The sequence below is a fragment of the Narcine bancroftii genome, assembly GCF_036971445.1.
Source record: "Narcine bancroftii isolate sNarBan1 chromosome 14 unlocalized genomic scaffold, sNarBan1.hap1 SUPER_14_unloc_1, whole genome shotgun sequence".
In the NCBI taxonomy this organism is placed as follows: Eukaryota; Metazoa; Chordata; class Chondrichthyes; order Torpediniformes; family Narcinidae; genus Narcine; species Narcine bancroftii.
In genome coordinates this window covers 434,657-447,411 of record NW_027211810.1, presented here as the reverse complement: position 1 = coordinate 447,411, position 12,755 = coordinate 434,657, and positions in this window count along the sequence as shown.

Below are 12,755 nucleotides of genomic sequence, written 5' to 3'. Positions count from 1 at the left end.
GTTTGTAATTTCCTTTTACCATTTATTTTATGCTTTTCAAAATTGAAATCTGGATGTGAATTTTAAGTCGACATTTTAGATGCTTGTAGAAATATACTTTACAACCTCTGAAGAACGTTTTTCATGTACTGTTTATATATTAACAAGTAAGTTCATAGATGAGAAACCTATGTTTTATCTTTCCATAAAATGCATTTATTTCAATGTGTGAACATTTATTTTAGCAGTTATTTTTACTTTTTCTAATTGAAATTTAAACGTGTATTTCTTTATCTACATTTTCTTTTCAGGTTGTAAACTATATTTTTAAACTTTGTTAAAAGTTTTACAAAAACTATTAATACTTAAACATGAAAATTCATAGATGTGAAACTATGTTTAAACATTTCTCAAAAATGCATTTATTTTAATGATTGTCGGTTCAATTTAACATTTATGTTATTGTTATTAAAATTGACATGTAGTAGTGAATTTATGGATCTAAATTTTATTTTCTTGTTGCAAGGTACTATTAAAACCTCTGACAAACTTTTTACATGTGCTGTTAAACTGTATGCATTGTACTTCATAGCTGAGAAAACCAAGTTTAATCTTTTGCTGAAAAAGATTTATTTCAATGTTTTCGCTCCATATTAGCATTTATTTCCATGTTTTAAGATTGTAATATAAATGCGAATTTCTTTATCTACATTTTGCTTTCTGCATGAAAAGTACATTTTCCAACTTCTTTAAACTTTTAACGTGGTCTTAATATTTAAACATGATAATTCATAGATTAAAAACCATGTTTAAACAATTCTCAAAAAAAGCATTTCTTTTAACGTTTGTAGTTTCATTTTAGCATTTAAGTTATTGTTTTTAAAATTACAATGTAGTAGTGAGTTTATGGATCTACATTTTATTTTCTTGTAGAAAGGTACTTTAAAAACCTCTGACAAACTTTTTACATGTGCTGTTAAACTGTATACAATGTACTTCATAACTGAGAAAACTATGTTTAATCTTTTGCTAAAAAAACATTTATTTCAATGTTTCTAGCTTTATATTAGCATTTATTTCCATGCTTTGAGATTGAAATTTAAAAGCGAATTTCTTTATCTACATTTTGCTTTCTGTGTGTAAAGTACATTTTCCAACTTCTTTAAACTTTAACGTGGTCTTAATAGTTAAACATGCAAATTCATAGATGTGAAACCATGTTTAAATATTTCTCAAAAAACATTTATTTTTATGTATCTAATTTAATTTTACCATTTATATTATTCTTTTCAAAATTGAAATCTATATGTGAATTTCAAGTCTACATTATAGTTGCTTGTAGAAAACTACTTTTACAACCTCTGACAAACTTTTTACATGTGCTGTTAAACTGTATACAATGTACTTCATAGCTGAGAAAACTGTTTATTCATTTGCTAAAAAACATTTATTTCAATATTTCTAGCTCCATATTAGCATTTATTTCCGTTTTGCGATTGAAATTTAAATGGAAATTTCTTTATCTACATTTTGCTTTTTGCATGTAAAGTACATTTTCCAACTTCTTCAAACTTTTTACGTGGTCTTAATATTTAAACATGAAAATTCATAGATGTGAAACCATGTTTAATCATTTCTCAAAAAAGCATTTATCTTTATGTTTGTAATTTCATTTCACCATTTATATTATTCTTTTGATTTCTTGTAGAAAAGTACTTTTTTGCATGTGTTGTTTCATAGTTGTGAAACCATGTTTAAACATTTCTCAAAAAAGCTTTTCTTTCTATGCTTGTAATTTCCTTTTACCATTTATTTTATGCTTTTCAAAATTGAAATCTGGATGTGAATTTTAAGTCGACATTTTAGATGCTTGTAGAAATATACTTTACAACCTCTGAAGAACGTTTTTCATGTACTGTTTATATATTAACAAGTAAGTTCATAGATGAGAAACCTATGTTTTATCTTTCCATAAAATGCATTTATTTCAATGTGTGAACATTTATTTTAGCAGTTATTTTTACTTTTTCTAATTGAAATTTAAACGTGTATTTCTTTATCTACATTTTCTTTTCAGGTTGTAAACTATATTTTTAAACTTTGTTAGTTTTACAAAAACTATTAATACTTAAACATGAAAATTCATAGATGTGAAACTATGTTTAAACATTTCTCAAAAATGCATTTATTTTAATGATTGTCGGTTCAATTTAACATTTATGTTATTGTTATTAAAATTGACATGTAGTAGTGAATTTATGGATCTAAATTTTATTTTCTTGTTGCAAGGTACTATTAAAACCTCTGACAAACTTTTTACATGTGCTGTTAAACTGTATGCATTGTACTTCATAGCTGAGAAAACCAAGTTTAATCTTTTGCTGAAAAAGATTTATTTCAATGTTTTAGCTCCATATTAGCATTTATTTCCATGTTTTAAGATTGTAATATAAATGCGAATTTCTTTATCTACATTTTGCTTTCTGCATGAAAAGTACATTTTCCAACTTCTTTAAACTTTTAACGTGGTCTTAATATTTAAACATGATAATTCATAGATTAAAAACCATGTTTAAACAATTCTCAAAAAAAGCATTTCTTTTAACGTTTGTAGTTTCATTTTAGCATTTAAGTTATTGTTTTTAAAATTACAATGTAGTAGTGAGTTTATGGATCTACATTTTATTTTCTTGTAGAAAGGTACTTTAAAAACCTCTGACAAACTTTTTACATGTGCTGTTAAACTGTATACAATGTACTTCATAACTGAGAAAACTATGTTTAATCTTTTGCTAAAAAAACATTTATTTCAATGTTTCTAGCTTTATATTAGCATTTATTTCCATGCTTTGAGATTGAAATTTAAAAGCGAATTTCTTTATCTACATTTTGCTTTCTGTGTGTAAAGTACATTTTCCAACTTCTTTAAACTTTAACGTGGTCTTAATAGTTAAACATGCAAATTCATAGATGTGAAACCATGTTTAAATATTTCTCAAAAAACATTTATTTTTATGTATCTAATTTAATTTTACCATTTATATTATTCTTTTCAAAATTGAAATCTATATGTGAATTTCAAGTCTACATTATAGTTGCTTGTAGAAAACTACTTTTACAACCTCTGACAAACTTTTTACATGTGCTGTTAAACTGTATACAATGTACTTCATAGCTGATAAAACTGTTTATTCATTTGCTAAAAAACATTTATTTCAATGTTTCTAGCTCCATATTAGCATTTATTTCCGTTTTGCGATTGAAATTTAAATGGAAATTTCTTTATCTACATTTTGGTTTTTGCATGTAAAGTACATTTTCCAACTTCTTCAAACTTTTTACGTGGTCTTAATATTTAAACATGAAAATTCATAGATGTGAAACCATGTTTAATCATTTCTCAAAAAAGCATTTATCTTTATGTTTGTAATTTCATTTCACCATTTATATTATTCTTTTGATTTCTTGTAGAAAAGTACTTTTTTGCATGTGTTGTTTCATAGTTGTGAAACCATGTTTAAACATTTCTCAAAAAAGCTTTTCTTTCTATGCTTGTAATTTCCTTTTACCATTTATTTTATGCTTTTCAAAATTGAAATCTGGATGTGAATTTTAAGTCGACATTTTAGATGCTTGTAGAAATATACTTTACAACCTCTGAAGAACGTTTTTCATGTACTGTTTATATATTAACAAGTAAGTTCATAGATGAGAAACCTATGTTTTATCTTTCCATAAAATGCATTTATTTCAATGTGTGAACATTTATTTTAGCAGTTATTTTTACTTTTTCTAATTGAAATTTAAACGTGTATTTCTTTATCTACATTTTCTTTTCAGGTTGTAAACTATATTTTTAAACTTTGTTAGTTTTACAAAAACTATTAATACTTAAACATGAAAATTCATAGATGTGAAACTATGTTTAAACATTTCTCAAAAATGCATTTATTTTAATGATTGTCGGTTCAATTTAACATTTATGTTATTGTTTTTAAAATTGACATGTAGTAGTGAATTTATGGATCTAAATTTTATTTTCTTGTTGCAAGGTACTATTAAAACCTCTGACAAACTTTTTACATGTGCTGTTAAACTGTATGCATTGTACTTCATAGCTGAGAAAACCAAGTTTAATCTTTTGCTGAAAAAGATTTATTTCAATGTTTTAGCTCCATATTAGCATTTATTTCCATGTTTTAAGATTGTAATATAAATGCGAATTTCTTTATCTACAGTTTGCTTTCTGCATGAAAAGTACATTTTCCAACTTCTTTAAACTTTTAACGTGGTCTTAATATTTAAACATGATAATTCATAGATTAAAAACCATGTTTAAACAATTCTCAAAAAAAGCATTTCTTTTAACGTTTGTACTTTCATTTTAGCATTTAAGTTATTGTTTTTAAAATTACAATGTAGTAGTGAGTTTATGGATCTACATTTTATTTTCTTGTAGAAAGGTACTTTAAAAACCTCTGACAAACTTTTTACATGTGCTGTTAAACTGTATACAATGTACTTCATAACTGAGAAAACTATGTTTAATCTTTTGCTAAAAAAACATTTATTTCAATGTTTCTAGCTTTATATTAGCATTTATTTCCATGCTTTGAGATTGAAATGTAAAAGCGAATTTCTTTATCTACATTTTGCTTTCTGTGTGTAAAGTACATTTTCCAACTTCTTTAAACTTTAACGTGGTCTTAATAGTTAAACATGCAAATTCATAGATGTGAAACCATGTTTAAATATTTCTCATAAAACATTTATTTTTATGTATCTAATTTAATTTTACCATTTATATTATTCTTTTCAAAATTGAAATCTATATGTGAATTTCAAGTCTACATTATAGTTGCTTGTAGAAAACTACTTTTACAACCTCTGACAAACTTTTTACATGTGCTGTTAAACTGTATACAATGTACTTCATAGCTGAGAAAACTGTTTATTCATTTGCTAAAAAACATTTATTTCAATGTTTCTAGCTCCATATTAGCATTTATTTCCGTTTTGCGATTGAAATTTAAATGGAAATTTCTTTATCTACATTTTGGTTTTTGCATGTAAAGTACATTTTCCAACTTCTTCAAACTTTTTACGTGGTCTTAATATTTAAACATGAAAATTCATAGATGTGAAACCATGTTTAATCATTTCTCAAAAAAGCATTTATCTTTATGTTTGTAATTTCATTTCACCATTTATATTATTCTTTTGATTTCTTGTAGAAAAGTACTTTTTTGCATGTGTTGTTTCATAGTTGTGAAACCATGTTTAAACATTTCTCAAAAAAGCTTTTCTTTCTATGTTTGTAATTTCCTTTTACCATTTATTTTATGCTTTTCAAAATTGAAATCTGGATGTGAATTTTAAGTCGACATTTTAGATGCTTGTAGAAATATACTTTACAACCTCTGAAGAACGTTTTTCATGTACTGTTTATATATTAACAAGTAAGTTCATAGATGAGAAACCTATGTTTTATCTTTCCATAAAATGCATTTATTTCAATGTGTGAACATTTATTTTAGCAGTTATTTTTACTTTTTCTAATTGAAATTTAAACGTGTATTTCTTTATCTACATTTTCTTTTCAGGTTGTAAACTATATTTTTAAACTTTGTTAAAAGTTTTACAAAAACTATTAATACTTAAACATGAAAATTCATAGATGTGAAACTATGTTTAAACATTTCTCAAAAATGCATTTATTTTAATGATTGTCGGTTCAATTTAACATTTATGTTATTGTTTTTAAAATTGACATGTAGTAGTGAATTTATGGATCTAAATTTTATTTTCTTGTTGCAAGGTACTATTAAAACCTCTGACAAACTTTTTACATGTGCTGTTAAACTGTATGCATTGTACTTCATAGCTGAGAAAACCAAGTTTAATCTTTTGCTGAAAAAGATTTATTTCAATGTTTTAGCTCCATATTAGCATTTATTTCCATGTTTTAAGATTGTAATATAAATGCGAATTTCTTTATCTACATTTTGCTTTCTGCATGAAAAGTACATTTTCCAACTTCTTTAAACTTTTAACGTGGTCTTAATATTTAAACATGATAATTCATAGATTAAAAACCATGTTTAAACAATTCTCAAAAAAAGCATTTCTTTTAACGTTTGTAGTTTCATTTTAGCATTTAAGTTATTGTTTTTAAAATTACAATGTAGTAGTGAGTTTATGGATCTACATTTTATTTTCTTGTAGAAAGGTACTTTAAAAACCTCTGACAAACTTTTTACATGTGCTGTTAAACTGTATACAATGTACTTCATAACTGAGAAAACTATGTTTAATCTTTTGCTAAAAAAACATTTATTTCAATGTTTCTAGCTTTATATTAGCATTTATTTCCATGCTTTGAGATTGAAATTTAAAAGCGAATTTCTTTATCTACATTTTGCTTTCTGTGTGTAAAGTACATTTTCCAACATCTTTAAACTTTAACGTGGTCTTAATAGTTAAACATGCAAATTCATAGATGTGAAACCATGTTTAAATATTTCTCAAAAAACATTTATTTTTATGTATCTAATTTAATTTTACCATTTATATTATTCTTTTCAAAATTGAAATCTATATGTGAATTTCAAGTCTACATTATAGTTGCTTGTAGAAAACTACTTTTACAACCTCTGACAAACTTTTTACATGTGCTGTTAAACTGTATACAATGTACTTCATAGCTGAGAAAACTGTTTATTCATTTGCTAAAAAACATTTATTTCAATGTTTCTAGCTCCATATTAGCATTTATTTCCGTTTTGCGATTGAAATTTAAATGGAAATTTCTTTATCTACATTTTGCTTTTTGCATGTAAAGTACATTTTCCAACTTCTTCAAACTTTTTACGTGGTCTTAATATTTAAACATGAAAATTCATAGATGTGAAACCATGTTTAATCATTTCTCAAAAAAGCATTTATCTTTATGTTTGTAATTTCATTTCACCATTTATATTATTCTTTTGATTTCTTGTAGAAAAGTACTTTTTTGCATGTGTTGTTTCATAGTTGTGAAACCATGTTTAAACATTTCTCAAAAAAGCTTTTCTTTCTATGCTTGTAATTTCCTTTTACCATTTATTTTATGCTTTTCAAAATTGAAATCTGGATGTGAATTTTAAGTCGACATTTTAGATGCTTGTAGAAATATACTTTACAACCTCTGAAGAACGTTTTTCATGTACTGTTTATATATTAACAAGTAAGTTCATAGATGAGAAACCTATGTTTTATCTTTCCATAAAATGCATTTATTTCAATGTGTGAACATTTATTTTAGCAGTTATTTTTACTTTTTCTAATTGAAATTTAAACGTGTATTTCTTTATCTACATTTTCTTTTCAGGTTGTAAACTATATTTTTAAACTTTGTTAGTTTTACAAAAACTATTAATACTTAAACATGAAAATTCATAGATGTGAAACTATGTTTAAACATTTCTCAAAAATGCATTTATTTTAATGATTGTCGGTTCAATTTAACATTTATGTTATTGTTATTAAAATTGACATGTAGTAGTGAATTTATGGATCTAAATTTTATTTTCTTGTTGCAAGGTACTATTAAAACCTCTGACAAACTTTTTACATGTGCTGTTAAACTGTATGCATTGTACTTCATAGCTGAGAAAACCAAGTTTAATCTTTTGCTGAAAAAGATTTATTTCAATGTTTTAGCTCCATATTAGCATTTATTTCCATGTTTTAAGATTGTAATATAAATGCGAATTTCTTTATCTACATTTTGCTTTCTGCATGAAAAGTACATTTTCCAACTTCTTTAAACTTTTAACGTGGTCTTAATATTTAAACATGATAATTCATAGATTAAAAACCATGTTTAAACAATTCTCAAAAAAAGCATTTCTTTTAACGTTTGTAGTTTCATTTTAGCATTTAAGTTATTGTTTTTAAAATTACAATGTAGTAGTGAGTTTATGGATCTACATTTTATTTTCTTGTAGAAAGGTACTTTAAAAACCTCTGACAAACTTTTTACATGTGCTGTTAAACTGTATACAATGTACTTCATAACTGAGAAAACTATGTTTAATCTTTTGCTAAAAAAACATTTATTTCAATGTTTCTAGCTTTATATTAGCATTTATTTCCATGCTTTGAGATTGAAATTTAAAAGCGAATTTCTTTATCTACATTTTGCTTTCTGTGTGTAAAGTACATTTTCCAACTTCTTTAAACTTTAACGTGGTCTTAATAGTTAAACATGCAAATTCATAGATGTGAAACCATGTTTAAATATTTCTCAAAAAACATTTATTTTTATGTATCTAATTTAATTTTACCATTTATATTATTCTTTTCAAAATTGAAATCTATATGTGAATTTCAAGTCTACATTATAGTTGCTTGTAGAAAACTACTTTTACAACCTCTGACAAACTTTTTACATGTGCTGTTAAACTGTATACAATGTACTTCATAGCTGATAAAACTGTTTATTCATTTGCTAAAAAACATTTATTTCAATGTTTCTAGCTCCATATTAGCATTTATTTCCGTTTTGCGATTGAAATTTAAATGGAAATTTCTTTATCTACATTTTGGTTTTTGCATGTAAAGTACATTTTCCAACTTCTTCAAACTTTTTACGTGGTCTTAATATTTAAACATGAAAATTCATAGATGTGAAACCATGTTTAATCATTTCTCAAAAAAGCATTTATCTTTATGTTTGTAATTTCATTTCACCATTTATATTATTCTTTTGATTTCTTGTAGAAAAGTACTTTTTTGCATGTGTTGTTTCATAGTTGTGAAACCATGTTTAAACATTTCTCAAAAAAGCTTTTCTTTCTATGCTTGTAATTTCCTTTTACCATTTATTTTATGCTTTTCAAAATTGAAATCTGGATGTGAATTTTAAGTCGACATTTTAGATGCTTGTAGAAATATACTTTACAACCTCTGAAGAACGTTTTTCATGTACTGTTTATATATTAACAAGTAAGTTCATAGATGAGAAACCTATGTTTTATCTTTCCATAAAATGCATTTATTTCAATGTGTGAACATTTATTTTAGCAGTTATTTTTACTTTTTCTAATTGAAATTTAAACGTGTATTTCTTTATCTACATTTTCTTTTCAGGTTGTAAACTATATTTTTAAACTTTGTTAGTTTTACAAAAACTATTAATACTTAAACATGAAAATTCATAGATGTGAAACTATGTTTAAACATTTCTCAAAAATGCATTTATTTTAATGATTGTCGGTTCAATTTAACATTTATGTTATTGTTTTTAAAATTGACATGTAGTAGTGAATTTATGGATCTAAATTTTATTTTCTTGTTGCAAGGTACTATTAAAACCTCTGACAAACTTTTTACATGTGCTGTTAAACTGTATGCATTGTACTTCATAGCTGAGAAAACCAAGTTTAATCTTTTGCTGAAAAAGATTTATTTCAATGTTTTAGCTCCATATTAGCATTTATTTCCATGTTTTAAGATTGTAATATAAATGCGAATTTCTTTATCTACAGTTTGCTTTCTGCATGAAAAGTACATTTTCCAACTTCTTTAAACTTTTAACGTGGTCTTAATATTTAAACATGATAATTCATAGATTAAAAACCATGTTTAAACAATTCTCAAAAAAAGCATTTCTTTTAACGTTTGTACTTTCATTTTAGCATTTAAGTTATTGTTTTTAAAATTACAATGTAGTAGTGAGTTTATGGATCTACATTTTATTTTCTTGTAGAAAGGTACTTTAAAAACCTCTGACAAACTTTTTACATGTGCTGTTAAACTGTATACAATGTACTTCATAACTGAGAAAACTATGTTTAATCTTTTGCTAAAAAAACATTTATTTCAATGTTTCTAGCTTTATATTAGCATTTATTTCCATGCTTTGAGATTGAAATGTAAAAGCGAATTTCTTTATCTACATTTTGCTTTCTGTGTGTAAAGTACATTTTCCAACTTCTTTAAACTTTAACGTGGTCTTAATAGTTAAACATGCAAATTCATAGATGTGAAACCATGTTTAAATATTTCTCATAAAACATTTATTTTTATGTATCTAATTTAATTTTACCATTTATATTATTCTTTTCAAAATTGAAATCTATATGTGAATTTCAAGTCTACATTATAGTTGCTTGTAGAAAACTACTTTTACAACCTCTGACAAACTTTTTACATGTGCTGTTAAACTGTATACAATGTACTTCATAGCTGAGAAAACTGTTTATTCATTTGCTAAAAAACATTTATTTCAATGTTTCTAGCTCCATATTAGCATTTATTTCCGTTTTGCGATTGAAATTTAAATGGAAATTTCTTTATCTACATTTTGGTTTTTGCATGTAAAGTACATTTTCCAACTTCTTCAAACTTTTTACGTGGTCTTAATATTTAAACATGAAAATTCATAGATGTGAAACCATGTTTAATCATTTCTCAAAAAAGCATTTATCTTTATGTTTGTAATTTCATTTCACCATTTATATTATTCTTTTGATTTCTTGTAGAAAAGTACTTTTTTGCATGTGTTGTTTCATAGTTGTGAAACCATGTTTAAACATTTCTCAAAAAAGCTTTTCTTTCTATGTTTGTAATTTCCTTTTACCATTTATTTTATGCTTTTCAAAATTGAAATCTGGATGTGAATTTTAAGTCGACATTTTAGATGCTTGTAGAAATATACTTTACAACCTCTGAAGAACGTTTTTCATGTACTGTTTATATATTAACAAGTAAGTTCATAGATGAGAAACCTATGTTTTATCTTTCCATAAAATGCATTTATTTCAATGTGTGAACATTTATTTTAGCAGTTATTTTTACTTTTTCTAATTGAAATTTAAACGTGTATTTCTTTATCTACATTTTCTTTTCAGGTTGTAAACTATATTTTTAAACTTTGTTAAAAGTTTTACAAAAACTATTAATACTTAAACATGAAAATTCATAGATGTGAAACTATGTTTAAACATTTCTCAAAAATGCATTTATTTTAATGATTGTCGGTTCAATTTAACATTTATGTTATTGTTTTTAAAATTGACATGTAGTAGTGAATTTATGGATCTAAATTTTATTTTCTTGTTGCAAGGTACTATTAAAACCTCTGACAAACTTTTTACATGTGCTGTTAAACTGTATGCATTGTACTTCATAGCTGAGAAAACCAAGTTTAATCTTTTGCTGAAAAAGATTTATTTCAATGTTTTAGCTCCATATTAGCATTTATTTCCATGTTTTAAGATTGTAATATAAATGCGAATTTCTTTATCTACATTTTGCTTTCTGCATGAAAAGTACTTTTTCCAACTTCTTTAAACTTTTAACGTGGTCTTAATATTTAAACATGATAATTCATAGATTAAAAACCATGTTTAAACAATTCTCAAAAAAAGCATTTCTTTTAACGTTTGTAGTTTCATTTTAGCATTTAAGTTATTGTTTTTAAAATTACAATGTAGTAGTGAGTTTATGGATCTACATTTTATTTTCTTGTAGAAAGGTACTTTAAAAACCTCTGACAAACTTTTTACATGTGCTGTTAAACTGTATACAATGTACTTCATAACTGAGAAAACTATGTTTAATCTTTTGCTAAAAAAACATTTATTTCAATGTTTCTAGCTTTATATTAGCATTTATTTCCATGCTTTGAGATTGAAATTTAAAAGCGAATTTCTTTATCTACATTTTGCTTTCTGTGTGTAAAGTACATTTTCCAACATCTTTAAACTTTAACGTGGTCTTAATAGTTAAACATGCAAATTCATAGATGTGAAACCATGTTTAAATATTTCTCAAAAAACATTTATTTTTATGTATCTAATTTAATTTTACCATTTATATTATTCTTTTCAAAATTGAAATCTATATGTGAATTTCAAGTCTACATTATAGTTGCTTGTAGAAAACTACTTTTACAACCTCTGACAAACTTTTTACATGTGCTGTTAAACTGTATACAATGTACTTCATAGCTGAGAAAACTGTTTATTCATTTGCTAAAAAACATTTATTTCAATGTTTCTAGCTCCATATTAGCATTTATTTCCGTTTTGCGATTGAAATTTAAATGGAAATTTCTTTATCTACATTTTGCTTTTTGCATGTAAAGTACATTTTCCAACTTCTTCAAACTTTTTACGTGGTCTTAATATTTAAACATGAAAATTCATAGATGTGAAACCATGTTTAATCATTTCTCAAAAAAGCATTTATCTTTATGTTTGTAATTTCATTTCACCATTTATATTATTCTTTTGATTTCTTGTAGAAAAGTACTTTTTTGCATGTGTTGTTTCATAGTTGTGAAACCATGTTTAAACATTTCTCAAAAAAGCTTTTCTTTCTATGCTTGTAATTTCCTTTTACCATTTATTTTATGCTTTTCAAAATTGAAATCTGGATGTGAATTTTAAGTCTACATTTTAGATGCTTGTAGAAATATACTTTACAACCTCTGAAGAACGTTTTTCATGTACTGTTTATATATTAACAAGTAAGTTCATAGATGAGAAACCTATGTTTTATCTTTCCATAAAATGCATTTATTTCAATGTGTGAACATTTATTTTAGCAGTTATTTTTACTTTTTCTAATTGAAATTTAAACGTGTATTTCTTTATCGACATTTTCTTTTCAGGTTGTAAACTATATTTTTAAACTTTGTTAAAAGTTTTACAAAAACTATTAATACTTAAACATGAAAATTCATAGATGTGAAACTATGTTTAAACATTTCTCAAAAATGCATTTAT